At 40.7% G+C, this 17963-nt stretch overlaps 1 pseudogene; it reads left to right on the top strand.

Moving 5' to 3' along the window:
• Positions 1-15651: 15651 nt before the first annotated feature.
• On the top strand, positions 15652-17752 carry LOC126625346 (BAG family molecular chaperone regulator 1-like; annotated as a pseudogene).
• The last annotated feature ends 211 nt before the right edge of the window (positions 17753-17963 follow it).

The following is a 17963-nucleotide window of genomic DNA, read 5'->3' as shown; positions in this document are numbered from 1 at the left end:
CGAGTAAACTGTTGAACAAATGGGGAGTTAGGAATATTCTCAGATCGGCTTGGAAAGATTTGGGAGAGGTTGACATCAAATGGGTAAGGGATAATACGTTTCTTATTTCGGTCCAAGATGAAAGTATGGCCTTCAAAATTCTTGAACATGTACCATGGGCAGTGATGAAGAAGGTGTTATCTGTCAAGAAATGGCCCCTGGAGCTAGCCTTGGAGGAAGTTGAGATAGAGACTATTCCCTTATGAGTTCAGATTTGTGGCATTCCACTGGGCTTGATTTCTTCAGCTAATATTCAACGTCTTACTCAAGCGGCTGGACAGTTTATAGTTTTGTAGGATCCAGGTAAAACTCGTGGGTTCTTGCGAGTTAGACTCTTAATTGATACGGGTAAGCTGTAATGTAATGGTTGTTGGATTCAGAGGGACCAGAACCGTGATACTTGGGTGGATTTTCGGTATGAACGGCTCCAAGATTTCTGTTACCGATGCGGACGCATTGGGCATGGTAATATAGAATGCAATTTTATGGCTCCTGGTGAAGGGGTGGCTGCGTATGGGGAGTGGACAAAGGCGCATCCAGTTAGGGATGTTATTGAGCCTTTGAGAATGTTAAATGTTGGGATAGGTGAGCGACGACAGGCTGGTGAGGTGAGGGGCTCTGGTCTTCCTCAGTCTTAGAACCAACGGGGAGGAAGAGTCTTGACTTCACTAAGGGGGGATGTAACTCGGGGTATTGCATCTAGGGTGGGTTCTGCTCACCAGGGCAACAGTAAAAAGAAGTGGCGCCGAAAGCCACGATTTTTGGTTTCAACTGACCAGGTTCCAGGGAATGAGGCTGATGGGGACCGTCTGTCTATAACGGCGGTTGAGGAAGGTTGCTCACATTTTTTAGGAAGTCAACATGCGGGTGGCTGGCAGTCGGGTTTTCTCCTAGCAGTTACTGAGGATTTCTTCACTTTAGGTAGAGTAGCTGAATGGGGTACTAAAAAGGGAATGGAAACGCAGAGCTTGGAGCTGTCTACTTCTCTGCTAAAAAAGTTCAGGGGTCTTGGTATAGAGGAGACTAGTAAAGGTAGGGTGGCTGACTTATAGAGGAGCATGAGTTTTAAGGAAACTTGTTTAGTGGTGGAACGGGCTTTTCTTGCGGAGGAAGAGAGTCGGGAAGTCCCATGTGAGGCTCGTGACATGAGGGAATTATTGGAGGATGTCTCGGAAACTGACCAGGATCAGAGTTTGGTAAACAAGGTGGGTAAGATGGCTCGGGGTGGTGGCGGCTGGCCTTCAACAGCCACAAGTCAGCCATGAGTTATATTTTTTGGAACTGTCGTGGTCTAGGGTCAGTTAGGGCTCTACATGGGCTTATTTGTAATAAGAGACCTTCTATGATATTTTTATCTGAAACTAAGATGAAAGATCATAGAATTGATGGGGTGAAGAGGCGATTGGGTTTTCTGAACGGTTTTAACGTCTCGCCTATTGGTAGGGCTGAAGGCTTAAGCTTGTGGTGGGATGACACGCTGGAGGTTCAAATTGTTTTTTCTTCACATAATATTATTGATGCTGTTCAGCGCACTAAAGGGGATAATAAATGGGTTCGTGTCACTGGGGTGTATGGGACTCCTTATAGAAATGAAAAACAAATGTTTTGGGGTTAGATGTTAAATCACTTTATTCTTTTAGAGATTCCTTAGATATGTGGTGGGGATTTTAATGAGTACATTTGGGCTTATAAAAAGTCTGGAGGGGTTGAGGTATTGTATAATAGGCCCAGGTATTTGGAGGATTTCATGAATTCTTCGAATTTGTTTGATTTGGGCTTCAATGGGTCGGCTTTTACTTGGCGAGGATTGAGATATGGGGATTGGGTGGATGAACGGCTTGATAGGGTCCTTGTTAATGATTTATGGTAGGACCTTTGGCCTAACTCCACTGTTACGCATTGCCCTCTCATAATTAAGTCTGATTTGGATGGTCCGAAAGGAAGGAAGCTTTTTAGGTTTGAGGCTTTTTGGGCTAAGGAGGAGGAGTGTCAGAATTTGGTTCGTACCTGTTGGGAGCACAGGCAGCACGGTGATGTTTTGTTGAATTGGGGGAGAAAATTAAAAGCTTGCCGGTCTAGTTTGTGTCGCTGGAGCAGTACCAAGTTTAAGAGGCGGGGCCTTCAAATTCAAGATCTCCTTGCTCAATTAGATGATCTCCAGAGGGATTGGGGTTTAAACCAAGATGTGATAAGGGACAAATCTCAATTAATTGATGATCTAAGGGCGCAGGAAGAAAGTTTTTGGTGTCAGCGCTTTAGGGTCAAATGGTTGCGAGATGGGGATGCTAATACTAAGTTTTTTCATCATTTAACTTTGCACCGGCGTCGTAGGAACACCATTGTGAAGCTTAAGGATGAGGATGAGTGTTGGGTGGAGCATCCTGATCAGGTTCGTCACTTGGTGGAGAATCATTTTGTTGACATTTTCAGCTCGGCTGGGTCTCGGAACTGGGGTTCCTTATTGGACTGTATCTATCCTGTGGTTTTTGATGCTATGAATATGGTTTTGGTTGCGCTGGTTTCGGATGACGAAATTAAGGAGGCAGCCCTGGAAATGGGGTGCTTGAAGGCTCTTGGCCTGGACGGATTCCAAGGGGTATTTTACCAGTCTTTTTGGGAGACTGTTAGAGCGGATGTTTTAGCTTTGGTTAAAGCTCTGACTCTACCATCCCAGGTACTCTGAATGATACTTATATTGTTCTTATCCCAAAGGTTGCAAATCCTGAATCTGTTTCACAATTCAGGCCTATCAGTTTATGCAACTATTCTTACAAAATTCTGTCAAAAGTTATCACCAATAAACTGAGAGTGTTACTGCCGACCATTATTTCTCCTTCTCAGAATGCTTTTGTGGCGGGTAGACAAATTCAGGATAGTATTGGTATAGTTTCATGAAATCTTTCATTTTTTGAAAGGGAGGAAAACAAAGAATAAATTTGAGTTGGGCATTAAACTTGATATGCAGAAGGCTTATGATAGGGTTGAATGGGATTTTCTGGAGGCAGTTATGGAAAAGATGGGGTTCTGTCCGATGTGGAGAAAGCTTATCATGGGCTGTGTTAATTCGGTTCAGTTTAATGTTCTTCTAAATGGGCAACCTGGGAATAAGTTTGCTCCCTCCAGGGGTCTCCGTCAGGGGGATCCTCTTTCTCCCTATTTATTCATATTGGTTGGGGAGGTTCTCTCCCGAATGATTTAGGGTGAGGTGGATTAAGGGCGACTGGTTGGTGTGCGGATGGGTTTCTCGGGACCAGTTATATCCCATCTTTTCTTTGCTGATGATACTTTAATTTTCTTGCGAGCTGATGAGAATAACTGTCGGCATCTGAGCGATCTTCTTGCTACATATTGTGAAGCCTCGGGGCAACAGGTCAACTTATTGAAATCTAGCATTTTCTTTGGGGCAAATGTCTCGGCTTCGCTTTCCGCCCACATGGGGAGTATTCTTGGTATGGCTATGGTTTGTAATCTTGGGACCTATCTGGGGGTTCTTGCTATTTGGCGACGGTCCAAGAAGCGGGGCCTTTCTTATGTGAAGAGGCAAATTCTAGAGAAAATGCAAGGCTGGAAACAAAGTTCTTTGTCCCGAGCCGAAAAAGAGGTGTTGATTAAGGCTGTTGTTCAGGCTATTCCTGCTTACCCTATGAGTATTTTTAAATTCCCTGCCATTGTTTGTCAGGAGCTTGATTCTTTGGTGGCGGATTTTTGGTGGGGTAACAAGGATGGAGCTCGCAAAATACATTGGGTTTCCAAGGATGTTTTGGGTCTTCCAAAAGACTTAGGTGGATTGGGCTTTCAGAATTTCCAGGAGTTTAATGATGCTTTGTTAGCTAAACAATGTTGGCGCTTGGTTTCAGACCCTAATTTGTTGTGGGCTCGTGTAATTAAGGCTCGTTATTTCCCTCATTGCAATATTTAGGAAGCAACGAAAGGTGGTCATGCTTCTTGGGCCTGGTCTAGTATTATCACGGGAAGGGATTTGCTTAAACTTGGTTCCCATTGGCAAATTTTGGGAGGTCAGGATGTGCAGGTGTGGGTGAATAAGTGGTTACCGTCTCTGCCTTTAGGTTATCCTCTGCCTCTTGGGTCGGTTCCGGTTACCTCTGGTTTGCGTGTGAGCTCACTTATTTGTCCGGTTTCTAGGAGGTGGGATCTTAATTTCCTCCTGTCTTTCCTCTCGGATACGGATAAAAAGGCTATTGAGGACACTCCAATTGGTGATTTGAGTCACAAGGACCGGATTATTTGGGGATGTAGTAAGAATGGTATTTACACGGTCAAGTCGGGTTACCGATGGATTCAAAGTAGATCGCTTGCTTTGAGGGATAATCAGCTTTCTACTGCTCGTGGGGTTCCTTCGAGCTTATGGAAGGCTATCTGGAAGCTTGAGGTGCCTCCGAAATTGCGCCATTTTCTATGGCTCACTTTGCACAATTGCCTTCCTACTTGTACGACCCTTTTTCGCAGAAGGTCCTCCATTTCCTCTACCTGTCCTATTTGTCTTTGCCATGATAAGACTATTGAGCATCTTTTTCTTAATTGTTCGTGGGTTGAGCCTATTTGGTTTGGAGGTGCCCTGAACTACAAAATTAATCGTGATGCTATTCACTCTTGGGTGGATTGGTTAAAGGATGTGTGGTCTTCTTCCTTTGCGTCCTCTACCCATGCTAAGTGGATGCGGTCTTATATTGCTTATACCTGTTGGTTTATTTGGAAGACTCGCTGTGACTTTATGTTTAATAAGGTGCCCACTAATCCTTCTAAAGTGTTGTTTGCTTTATCTACGGCTGTGGGCTTTTTCTTGGCTTCGAAAGATATTTTGGGAGTGTCCAGGTCGGAGGGATCTGGTAGGGTGGGGCATGCTTCGCGTTGGTGTGCTCCTACCTTTCCTTTCATCAAGATAAATGTTGATGCTAGTTGGTCAAAGGTTTTAAAGTTGGGTTTCGCTGGGGTGGTTATGCGGGCTGCGGATGAGAGGTTTGTTGTTGCTGCAAGGTACCTTTTTTCTGCTCCCTCGGCTGCTACAGCTGAGGCTTTAGCTTTGCTTTGTGGTTATGAATTGGGTGCAGCTTTGGGTATCAATGCTCTGATTATTGAATCTAATTCTCTTGATGCTATTAATTGTCTATCTGGTTCTCTAGAGATGGGCAGTTGGGAGTCTTTCCCTGTGTTGGCTCAGGTCAAACAGCTTGGGGAGGCCTTCCAATTCTGTCGCTGGTCTTGGGTACCTAGATCAGCTAATGGTGCGGCGCATGAGCTGGCGTCGGTTGGTTTTACGGAGATGAGTGATTATGTTTGGGTCGAGCGGCCCCCATCTTCGTTGATCTTTGTTTTGAACAATGATGGGCTCACGTGTCCTCATTGATTTCTTTGTGATGTTTGGGGTGACGTCTCCACTAGGTGGCGGTGTCTCTGTTGTATCCCCGTTCATTACTTGGTTTCCTGCTTTGTGTTTGCCTCTCTATAAGCTTTCTTGTTTTTTGGCTTCTTTGCCTTGTTGTTCCCCTGCTTTCAAAAAAAAAGAAGTCGTGGATTCTCGTGTCGAAAAAAAAAAATGAGATTGCAGAGCTTTGGTGTGCAAAATGACAGATGACAATATTGTTAGGCCATCTCTCACCAAAAGCTAGCCAGATTACTCATTTTAACCCTTTGGTTCTCCAAAAAATTAATATTTTAATGAACAGTGCATAGTTATATTTCTTACCATCTCCAACCGAGGGCCAAAGGGCCATAAGGCTCGTTTTAGCCCTGTCACAAAAAACTATATCCAACCTAGGGCCAAACATATTATTTAAATTTAAAAACTACAACAACTTAAATTAAATGCACATTTACCATGTATAAATGCACATTTGCCACCTCTAATAGAAAGCTTATATTTGGTGCCCCCATTATATTTGTCCCACGTCGGCTGTGAGAGAGGTTTGAGCAATCAAACATACTTATAAAAGCAATATCCTCACATAGAACCAATCACCTTTCTGGGCTTTAATTAAATATTCTTTTTAAATTTTTGGCCTAAAAAAAAATTGTAAAAAAAAATGAAAAATAAAAAATAACGGCTAGCTGTTGAGATTCAAATTTTTTAGCCCGGCTGGCTGGCTCATTTGGGCCGCCCAGTTGGCCCTTTGGCCCTTTTTGGTCCAGTGGGACCCATGAGCCTTTTGGCTTGGCCCTTGGTTGGAGATGGTTTTAGGGCTATTTTCGGCCTTCTGGCCTTCTGAACCATTCGGTTGGAGATGACCTTATTATATCAAATTCAATCATGCATGTCTACAACTCACCTTCTATAAAATATAATAATTTTTTGCTTATTATATTGACACCCCACAAATTGTTGAATAAACCTCACATACTTAATACACCCCATATTTGTTTTTTCAATTAAAAATTATCCTAATACACCCCACATACTTTCCCATAATACCCTCACACCCCACATTCTTAATATACTCCTTATATTTTCTACATGCACCCCATATTTTCTTTACACCCCACATTTCTCAAATCTTAGAAACTTTTTAATTTGGATAAAAAAATGCCAACTGGAATTTTGACAAAAGATGCCGCCTGAGATTTAAAACATATGTGGGTTGTTTTCAATTCCACTATTAAAACCCATGTCTTCAAATTTTAATATTTGGTGGTAATTTTAGGTGTTTAATTCTTCATGTAATCCTTATGATCCCTAAAAGATGAATACAAACATAGAAGCTTGAATAATACATCAAAAGCAAGATTCAATAATTATTGATGTCGTCAAAATCACTAAAACAATAAAAAAAATATGAAGTCTTACCTGTCACAGCCCGTCCCAAATATATATTTATTGATGGCATGAATTGACGAAAATACCCTTGGACGCTAGTTGTGTAATGTGGTTTAAGTGTAGCTTTGGGTTAATATTCTTAAATACTAATTGTTTGGAACCAATTAGGATTAAATTATGGTACTTTTTGGTGGTTGACCAATCCTAGGCCACACACACACATTCTCTCTCTTCTCTCTCCCGTACCCTCTCATCTCTCTCGGACTCTCATTCTCTCTCTCCTTCGAACTTGTACGGACGCCAACCAAAACCTTTGCAAACGCGACGGATCAAAGTGGAAAATGGCACCATTATGTTCGTGAAGCTCAGACGAACACATCCATACCATTTACAGGTAATAACTACTTTGAAATCACGTGAATGAGGTACTGTTCATGCAAAAACTTATGGCTTGTTTTTATGGAATTTGAAGCTTATAGGAAGCTTTGTGAGGTCCCTGGGAGGCTAGGGATAGTTCGTTTGAGGATTTTGGACGTCAGAAAGTGGAGATTGGCATGTTTTACATTTGGCCAGAAAGTCGAGGTAATTTCCGACGTGTTCTCGTGAATTTCAAGGACCCAAATTGTTATATAGTGTTTCTACTTGTCCTTAGCTTCATTTTGGTTTAAATTTCATAAGTTTTGGTGAAGAAAAGAGTGAGAACAAGGGTTTTAAAGTTTTACCTAGTTTCCCGGCGACTCGCCTGAATATGCTGACGCCGTCAGTCAATTTTAGCAGAATCTATTAGGTTTAACAGAATATTCCCTAACGGTGGTTAAGGAATCCGTCAGGTTTGGGCCGCGCGTGGGGGCGCGTTTTGCCGTGCCCTTGCCGGTGCGTGGCGGCGCGTGGGAGGTCCAAAAATATTTCTAAAAATATGTGGATGATCTTGAGGTTGTGTAGATCACTGTGATATATTCATATACCCATTTTGAGCAATGTATAAGAAGTTATTAGCTAGTTTGTCTATGTGCTTTAAAAATAACGTTTTTATAGTTAATTCGCATATAGGTGAAACTTATCCCGAGGACGAGCGTATCCACGGGCGACTCGGGGGCTACGACCCTTCGACATACTAGTGAGTGGGTTTTTGTTTTTAGTATATATTTATATACTTGGTATATTTCCGAGAAATGCATTTATAAGGAAAGTATGCTTTGAAATAATATGCCAAATGCTTTTATATTTTGAATATGCATTTCATGGTTGCATATATATATATATATATATATATATATATATATATATATATATATATATATATTGTTTATACCATATTTAGGGCCTCGTATTTAGACCTCGTATAAATACTCGAGGGACTTAAATGTAATTATGTAATAAAGGAAGGGGCAAATATGTAATTAGGGGAGGATCCCTTATTCTATAAAAGGGCCTCCTCACCCTCACAAAGAGGAGGCTTCCTCACACCCCCTAAGCTCTAAGCTCTCTCTCTCTCTCTTCACCAGAGAAATACAATACAATCAGTGTGAACGTAGCCCAAACCTTGGGGTGAACCACGATACATCTTGTGTTATTTACATTACTTGCAGATTCACGGTCGGATTTACGTTGTACCAAGACCATCCGGTTTTGTGCATCAACATATATCAATATGGTGCTGTGGAGGCACAGGTAAGTTCAGGTAAGTTATGTTTGGCTAAGTGAATCATCAATGATGTGATATGTGATCGAATAATGTTGAGCTCATAAAACTGAACCTAGGGTGATTGTGATTTAGCCAGAGATATGAAGTACATGCCTATTTATTTACGTCACCTCCCGCACTATATGCTCATATTGGATCCAACTTAAGTGCACAGTCTTGTCATACAGACCTTATTCATGGTTCCGACTCGTAGGTGACTAGCGATTTATCGTCCGACTATTATGAGAGAATAGAGTTGAGCATAATTATATTACACCCAATCTTGTTGTACAGACCCTATCTAGGGGTTCCGACTTATGTGCAGTATATTGTCGTATAGGTCATAGTAGTGACTTCGGCTAGATTGAGTGTGAGCTATGAATTCAGCCGTACAGACTACCACAAAAGTTTCGGCTAACATATCATATTTCTATGAAATTATTATTACCTGGATTGTTTACTTTGTTATATTTTGGCATGGCATACATATGAATATGATTATGTGAAGCATGAATTGAGTTGATATATTTCATATCTAATTATGTATATGCTTATATTCTGATTCTGGGAAAAATTATACATGTTTTACAGCGAGGGATTAGTATATTGATAAATGAAATGATTTTGTAAAACATTTGTTTTTGCCCACTCACGTTTTCTGTTTTGCGCCCTTCCAGATTTTAAGTAAGCTTGTTGTCGGTGGCTCGGGATCATTGGCAGTTCTGACCTATTTGAATAACAGTAGGACATTCCTGGTACTGTGTAACTAGTACTTGTCCTATTGGACTGCACCTAGACCTTATGCTCTGATTAGGAGTGTTTAGTGTTGTAACTAACTCCTATCACTTTCTTTTAGTAGTGCACTCTAGTAATTTGGTTTTTAATTATTCGTATATTCTTATCTTTATTGCTTCCGCACTGTGCACTTGGCTACCTCACTCTCACGTGATGGCCAGCATGCCTTGATCTCGGTCGGGATGTGTCATTACCTCATGTAAAGTTTCTGAAACATCGATTTCGTGTTTCATTTGTCAAAAATAATTTTTCTCAACTAATATGTTTGTAGTTTCATTGGTTAGGGTTTTGTTCAATAATGGAGGGTTGAAGGGGTTTTGATAGTTGAAGAAGATAAATAATACGTTAAAAGTGATTTAGGGTGTATATAGAATTTTTTTTTTCTTTTAAAACCTAATAAGGTCAAAATTGTCATTGCATAGTAGGGTAAATAAGTCATTTAATACTAAATTTTAATGTGGAATGCATTCAACATTTTGTGGAGTGCTAATATAAAAAGCCTAATTTTTTGCTTCATACAATACAAACCAATTATTTTCTATTAGACAATGACAGCATTGTCTCTCAGAACCAACCACGTTTAGGCAACCAGACAGGTGCCGACTAGCTGAAATTTTCTTTCTGCTAAGTTTTCCTTCACATGTCTGCTTTTCAATTCTATGTTGCTTTTCTTTTTCAATTATGTGACACGCAAGAAGAACTTTTATGGCACGGGTTTATTGTTATCGTGTCATTCTGTGTTAATGATGTAAAGATATGTATTTCTCTGCACATAGCTTTTTGCTTGGCTACATATTAGAGATACAAGTATGTTGGATTATGTCTTGAGATAATTGAACAATGTGCTGTGTGTCCTCCCTTAGTTGGATTCGAGGCGAAGACTAGCAAAGTTCATCATTCAATGGTGGGGTGCTCATAGAAAAGGTGTCACCCAACAAATGGCAGATTTTGATGGGTCTCGCTTTGATGTTGGGGAGATAAATAGATTTGGATAGAGTCTCACTCATAGATAGAGGAAGAGTACGCGCGCTAACGCGCTAGGGCTTACACAGTTGATCAGATCAGATTGTTGGAGAACAATTCAGAAATAAACAGAATAACAGAAATAAACAGAACTTGAAATTCACAATTTTTATTTCACAAAAGGTACTTGCTATACAGAATGAAAAGTATACAACAAATACAAAAATTAATATAAGAATATCAACGGTACTAACTTGATTACAGAAGGTAGAGGCTAGCGTAAAAGTTATGTCCTTCGAACAGTAATTCCATCCCACTCTTGTGCTTGTGGTTCTATAACGTCTGCTCGACCAGGATACAACTACCTAATCCTATAACCCGCACTGGATTATAGAATTCTAGCGAATTGCTTTGTGTGTTTACTCTCTCTGGAAAGTTTGTACGGAAGAAAAGGAAGAAGAAAAGATGATTCATTTGGATACCATGTGTTGATGCACAAAACCGGATGGTCTTGGTACAACGTAAATCCGACCGTGAATCTGCAAGTAATGTAAATAACACAAGATGTATCGTGGTTCACCCCAAGGTTTAGGCTACGTCCACACTGATTGTATTGTATTTCTCTGGTGAAGAGGGAGATAGAGAGTTTAGAGCTTAGGGGGTGTGAGGAAGCCTTCTCTTTGTGAGGGTGAGGAGGCCCTTTTATAGAATAATGGATCTTCCCCTAATTACATATTTGCCCCTTCCTTTATTACATAATTACATTTAAGTCCCTCGAGTATTTAGACGAGGTCTAAATACGAGGCCCTAAATATGGTATAAACAGTAGTCCCCCAAGTCTTCAATCAAGAGAGTCTTTTGGCTGGAGACTTGTAATTCAGTCCATGTGTGGGCCGAAGTAACTAGATGTTGTCTTGAACTGATGTTCGATGTAAGGCGGTGCTCAATCTGAAATGATGCTCAACCAGAAGTAGCACATGCTGCGAGACTGCTCGGCTTGTGGCTTATGTTGCCTTGGTTGGCTCGGCTTGTGGCGTTTGAAGGTGAGGGAGTCCCTTTTATAGAATAAGGGCTCACTCCTCAATACATAGATGATGGGCTAGAGTTGATGCTCTCTAATGATGGTGAGGGAGTCCCTTTTATAAAATAAGGGATCGCTCCTCAGTACATGAATAATGGGTTATGAGTGATGCTCGTGGCGAGTCGGTTGCTCAGCTGACGGCGATGCTCTCTAACGAAGGTGAGGGAGTCTTTTTTTTTATAGAATAAGGGCTTGCTCCTGAATACATGAATAATGTGCTAGAGTTGATGCTCGCGGTGAGGCGGTTGCTCAGCTGGCACAATACTCTCTAATGATGGTGAGGGAGTCCCTTTTATAAAATAAGGGCTCGCTTCTCAATACATGGATAATGTGCTAGAGTTGATGCTCGCGGCGAGGAGGTTGCTCAGCTGGCGGCGATGCTTTCTAATGATGGTGAGGGAGTCCCTTTTATAGAATAAGGGCTCGCCCCTTCATACATAAGTAATGGGCTAAGTCCCCGAGTATTTTTCATGAGGCCCAGTTGAGGCCCAATATATGGTGTATAGTGTAGTCCCCCAAGTCTTCGGTCAATAGAGTATGTTGGCTGAAGACTTCAAATTGAATCCATGTATGGGCCGAAGTGGCGGTGGTTCCGAGGCGGTATTTGTATACCTTGCACTGAAGCTTTGTAGGTGAAGCTTTGCAAGTGAAGCTTTGAAGCTAGAGCTCTGTAAATAAAGCTTTCGAAGCTGGAGTTTTTGTAAATGAAGCTTTTGAAGCTGATTGACATGAGTGATGATCATGAATGTTTATGTTGATTGACATGAGTGATGCTCATGGATGTTGTCATGAGTGATGCTCATGAATGTTGACATGAGTGATGCTCATGAATGTTTATGTATGATTGATATGAGTGATGCTTATGAATGTTTATGTATGATTGATATGAGTAATGCTCATGTATAATATGAAGTACTAGGCGTACTTTTGATCACCTGGTTGGTCGTATGAATGGCTGGTTGCCAAATTAGAGTACGGGTTGTACATCTCATCACCTGGTTGGTGGTAATAGCGGCAGGTTGCCGAATAATTTTGGAGTACTGGGCGTACTTTGGTCACCTGGTTGGTGGTAATAACGGCGGGTTGCCGAATAATTGTGGAGTACTGGGCGTACTTTTGATGATCTGGTTGGTGCTATTTTGGGCTTATGGGTCTTCGCCCTCTACACAACATTCTAGCCCATTTATTTTGGGCTTGTAGGGCTTTTTTTTTTTTTTTTTTTTTTTTTTTTTTAACACCCTCTGATGGGGTTTATACATATTACCCTTTGATGGGGTTTATACATATTACCCTCTAATGAGGTTTATACAAATGTTTCCGGAAAGATAAGGAAAATAATTTACACCATTCAAAAATAAATCCGACCCTCTGGTCAATGGGTTACGCCCATAATTTCCTTTTCTGCATGCCATCACTACCATAATTATGTTTGCTTCTTTTTATCTTATTTTGCTTTTCTGCTTTCTTTCTTTTGATGCATAATCCACGAGTCCACCACCAAAGCTCTTTTGATGCATAGTCCACGAGTCCACCACCAAAGCTCCACACTACACTTTGTGCTTTCTTTAATAGCTTTAAATTGTTGGTGGATTTGGTGCCGAGAAAACAATCCATTTTTTGGCACTATTATTTGAATTAGCTTTGTAGTCTCGGATGAGCATCACAGCTATCATCTTCCTTTATTGCTGTCATTTTTTCTTTTCTCTTTTGGCTGATGGCAGACAAGGGGAATGATAATAGACTTATTTATTAAGGAAAAGCTTATCTTCGTCAAGTTGTAATGAGTGTGTTTCTAATGAGCAAGTTCAGCCTCGTCGACGTGCTTCCAGCAACTGAGCTCTCCGCCGTCCCCAGCGGCATCATCATCTCCTTGAGAACCACGTCTGGCGGTAGCAGCAGAAACAGCCTTGCCTCTTCGGAAACGCGCGCTGCTGATCTTTGGCGGTGGAGTCATCACGCCGTTGGATATGCTGAGCATGTCGACAACGGATTCGTCATCATCATCCTCCAGAACCGCAGTGTGACTCGTCCAGTGGAGACACAGACACAGACAGAGGCATCAGAAGCAATATTATGTTAACAGCGGAGCAGGGCAACCAACACCATTAAAAATTTAAGACATTATAATGGAGACGAAGATGAAGGCTGATTAATCAAGGCAGCCTGATTTTGAACATGTAAGTAGTGCAATCACCAAGGTGGAAGGGGGTGTCGGAGACATCAAATGTGAGGTTGGTGAAGGGGTGCGGAACCTTAGGAGGAGCAGGCTGCGGTGAGTAATCGGGATCTGAGCAGGTTGTGGCTGAAATGCTTATCGCTCTATCAATAACTCCTGAACGAAGTCCTAAGCCCTGACCCATGTCCTTGAGCAGAAGGTTATCCTCAACCTCATTCTCCAATGCCACATCAAGCATCGACTGGGAAATATCCAAACCAATCCAGACCGGGATCAGGATCCAGATCAGACTTCGGGTTCTGGCTGCTTCCCAGCCTGGAACAGGGAAGCTTTGTGATGTCTTCTATGGTAGGGGGTGTTGAAAAGTGTAGCACGCCGGAGGTAGAGGTCTGGAAGTGTAGCACCGCCTCAAAAAGGGACCTGTGATGTCTTCTACCAGACTCGACTCGCTCAGCGGCGCCGGATGGCTCCTCGATGCTCCGGCAACGGCGCTGAGCTTCACTGGAACTCCGATGACAGCCCTGCCTACCCATTCTCCACGCACCACGTGTTCCCCGCATAGGGCGATGCCATCGGGACTTGAATACTTTCTTTGGCCAGCGATGTCTGCTTTTTTTCTTTGGCCCTGACTTCTCAAGCTCTTTTAGAAGAAAGAAATTTTGAGAATCGTAGAAGATCTGAAGCATCTTCTCACTCTTGGCATGCCCAACGGGCTGTTTCTAGAATCTGTTTTTTAATGTGGTTTTGGAAATGGATTTTTGGGCTTTTTGAGTTTAAGTTTTTGAAATGTGGTTTTGAAAAGAGTAGGATTAGGAAAAGGATTGAAGTTAGAAACAATGTTGAGAGTAAGATTTTTGTTCTTCTTTGATTATACATGGTTGTGTGTTCGTTTCCATTTCTGGGTTTCTAGAGAGAGAGATGGGACTAGGATTTTGGTTTGGTGTTTCTGCAGATTCACGGCAGAGGTGAAAAAAAATGAAAAAGAACCGACATAGTTTTTTGTGTCGATTCCCACAGACGGCGCCAAATGTTGATGCACAAAACCATATGGTCTTGGTACAACGTAAATCCGACCGTGAATCTGCAAGTAATGTAAATAACACAAGATGTATCGTGGTTCACCCCAAGGTTTGGGCTACGTCCACACTGATTGTATTGTATTTCTCTGGTGAAGAGGGAGAGAGAGAGCTTAGAGCTTAGGGGGTGTGAGGAAGCCTCCTCTTTGTGAGGGTGAGGAGGCCCTTTTATAGAATAAGGGATCCTCCCCTAATTACATATTTACCCCTTCCTTTATTACATAATTACATTTAAGTCCCTCGAGTATTTATACGAGGTCTAAATACGAGGCCCTAAATATGGTATAAACACCATGGATTGCAGATATATAGGCTGTTTCACACCCTTTCAAATACCAGTTCAGTGTATTTGAAGGTTCACAACTCTTTTCTAAGAGCTGTGTCTTTTAATCAAAACGTTTTTAATTAATAATAAATTAATTAAAAACTTAATCCGAAAATTAAAATTAATGAATCAGATTAATTTTAAATTCCAAGGCCATTGTCTTGATTAATTAATATTAATTGTATTTAGGTTATATTATATAAGCCTAATCCACACAACCATAAGGCCTAAGCCTTCAATCCATTTCCAAATGGCCCATATTCTAATTACTAGACTAAAGCACTAAATCTATATAAAGGCCCTTGAGAATCTTGTTTTCCCTAATGTGGGACAAGAGTCTCAAAACTTCCAACACAGATAACCCTATTATTAGCATGAAAATCAATATGTGTGTACCGGTGTCATGTAAGTTGCTCTGAGAAGAGAAATAGATAGCCGTATCGTATACTCTTTTCCTACATTAATTTTCTTTGTTTTGGTGTTGGATTGTGAGTATACATCAACACACATAACGACAAACTTGAATAAGAAGGAAAAAAGGGTTAAAAGGTCTGAATACTGCATGTAAAATGCTTATTGTTATTTGCCATTTTTTATTTTGTTTTACCTTAAAATCTAAATATTTTCCTCTTTTTCTTTTGTCCCTCTCCTCACGTAAACTGATGTGGATTTCCCTTTTTCCCCCTTATTTTCTTTCTTTGTATATTTATCAGAGGGATTTATTCCCTTCACTCACTTCACATTCTCTGTTGGCCATTAGTTCTCTCTCCTTTATCTTTCCCATTTGCCATTGGTTTCTATATAGCTTTGAGTAGATCTCAATTTCTTCTCTGCGTCTCTCTCTCTTAGATAAAGTTTTGATCATGTTTTCGTCATTTGTCTCACTTAGTCTGTAGTTTTGCTCACCTAATCCTTTATTCCCTTTTGCTATTCTCATTGATAGAAAAATGCTGTTTGTATTACTTGAAATTGTTGTTTTGGTTTTGCACCATTTCTTCCTAATTCTTTCACAATTGGGTGTTTTTTTTATTCCACCGTAAGGATCGAAAGGTTCTTTCTCTGTATTGGGTTACTTTGAATCCAAGCAAAGAACATTGAACGAAAACTCTCAGCTTCTTTTGACGTTTCTTGTTCAAGTAGTTTTCTTTTCTCTTGGTCTTAGCTAACATGATTAAGAAATAGATTATAAATGGAGCCAATGAATTCAAAGAAGAACAAAATGCTTTCTTCGGAAAGTAAGCGCTCTGTTGACGATGGCAGTGGAGGTCCCGATAGCGTAGACTTGGAAATCAAGCCAGGGGGAATGCTGGTGCAAAAGAGAACCGATGAGATGAATCCTAGTTCTATTTCAATCCATACAATCAAAGTTAGAGTCAAGTATGGCTCTTCGTACCACGAAATTCAAATCAGCTTCCAAGCAAGCTTTAGTACTACGAAATTTCAAATCCAACTTTTGTTTTGGTTTTTTGATTGGAAAGAAACAATTAAATTGTTTTGTTTAATTGAATTTGGTTTTCGAATTTGCAGGGGAATTGAAGAAAATGTTGGCAGAGCGAATGAAGTTGCACCATCTGGATCAGAAGCTGATATACAAAAAGAAAGAGAGGGACTCCAAAAAGTATCTTGATGTGGCAAGAGTTAAACAAGGATCAAAGATCTTGCTGGTGGAGAACATTTTAGGTAGAGAAAAAAGGTGTCTAGAGTTGCTCAAAAATTCAAGTGTAGAGAAATCTTCGAAATCCTTAGCTGAAATCAACTTGGAAGTGGACAAGCTTGCAAGCTAGGTAATTAAAATGAATCATAATTTGCAGGGAAAGAAATTCGAACTTGGGCGCAAGATTGCAATGACGAACTAGCCTAACTGATATCTACTGAATTGTTTTTATTAATTTCGTTCCTGTTGTAAATAGGTCACAGCTTTGGAAACAACAGATTCTACAGGTGGGAAAGTTTCCACGATGGATGTGGAGAATTTGACTGAGCTTCTGATGATGAAGTTAATTAAATTGGATGGAATTGTTGGCACCGGCCATCTAAAATTGCAGAGAAGAGTGTAGGTATTATAAAATTAAGTACGTTTTAAATGTCTTTTACTTGCACGTTGTTAGTACTATTCTAATTGTTGGTTTATGATCTTGAAGGTGACAAGAGTTCAGAAGTACATAAAAATTCTGGACATGTTGAAGCATCAGAACTCCAAATCAAGTAGAAATGGAGCAAAAATCAAATTGCAGCAACAAGAAATAAAGAAAATCCAACTGGCCACTAAAGGACTCAAAACCGATGCAGAAACAACGCGTGCATTGGAAGCCAGAAAATTCGATACGCAAAAATCCAGTGATGCAGCAGCAACAACAATAGAATTCTGAGTCTGTTGTGGTTACAACAAAATGGGAAACTTTTGATTAAAACCAAAAGGGCTAATTACAATTATAGTTTTGGGGTTGGCTCTTTGTAAAGTCTTGTCATGGGCCGGCTTTGTCGAGGTTGGCCGAATCTTGCTACGAATAGGATTATTTCGGATAAAGGTGAAGTAGTTGAATCCTAGTATAATAAGGAGTCTTAAAGCTAAAGTACTTGGGATTAACCGATGAACCTGGTTTGTTTGAAGGTTTGGTTCAGAATCCTATAAAGATTAGGATTGGTCGAAGTTTAATCGGATTGGGTTGAGGAGTCCTAATCCGAGTATATCTTTAGTTCGGCCAGAAGCAGACTCGTTGCTATAAATACAAGACACCGTGCAACATTTGGAGTCCCTCCAATTCAACACACAAATTGCCCTATGCAAACTCTCGCTCTACGTGAAATCTCTCAACAACCTTGAGATTTTTATTCTTTTTTTCTCGTCGACACATCTTCAGTTTGGATAAACAACATTGTAAAGCCAACCGGTAGCATTTTCAGTTTGGATAAACAACACTATTGCCGTAGAATTAGCCGATCGTGGAGCACCTTCAATTTGGATAAACATCACTGTGTTGAGGGCGACTGGTTATCTATCTAAGTCTTGGTCAAAAAGGATTTTCAAGTCCTTATTGGCAGGGGTCATCTCACT

Source organism: Malus sylvestris, chromosome 6, assembly GCF_916048215.2.
Source record: "Malus sylvestris chromosome 6, drMalSylv7.2, whole genome shotgun sequence".
In the NCBI taxonomy this organism is placed as follows: Eukaryota; Viridiplantae; Streptophyta; class Magnoliopsida; order Rosales; family Rosaceae; genus Malus; species Malus sylvestris.
The sequence above is the reverse complement of the archived record's forward strand: the minus strand, read 5'-3'. Positions and strand labels throughout refer to the sequence as shown.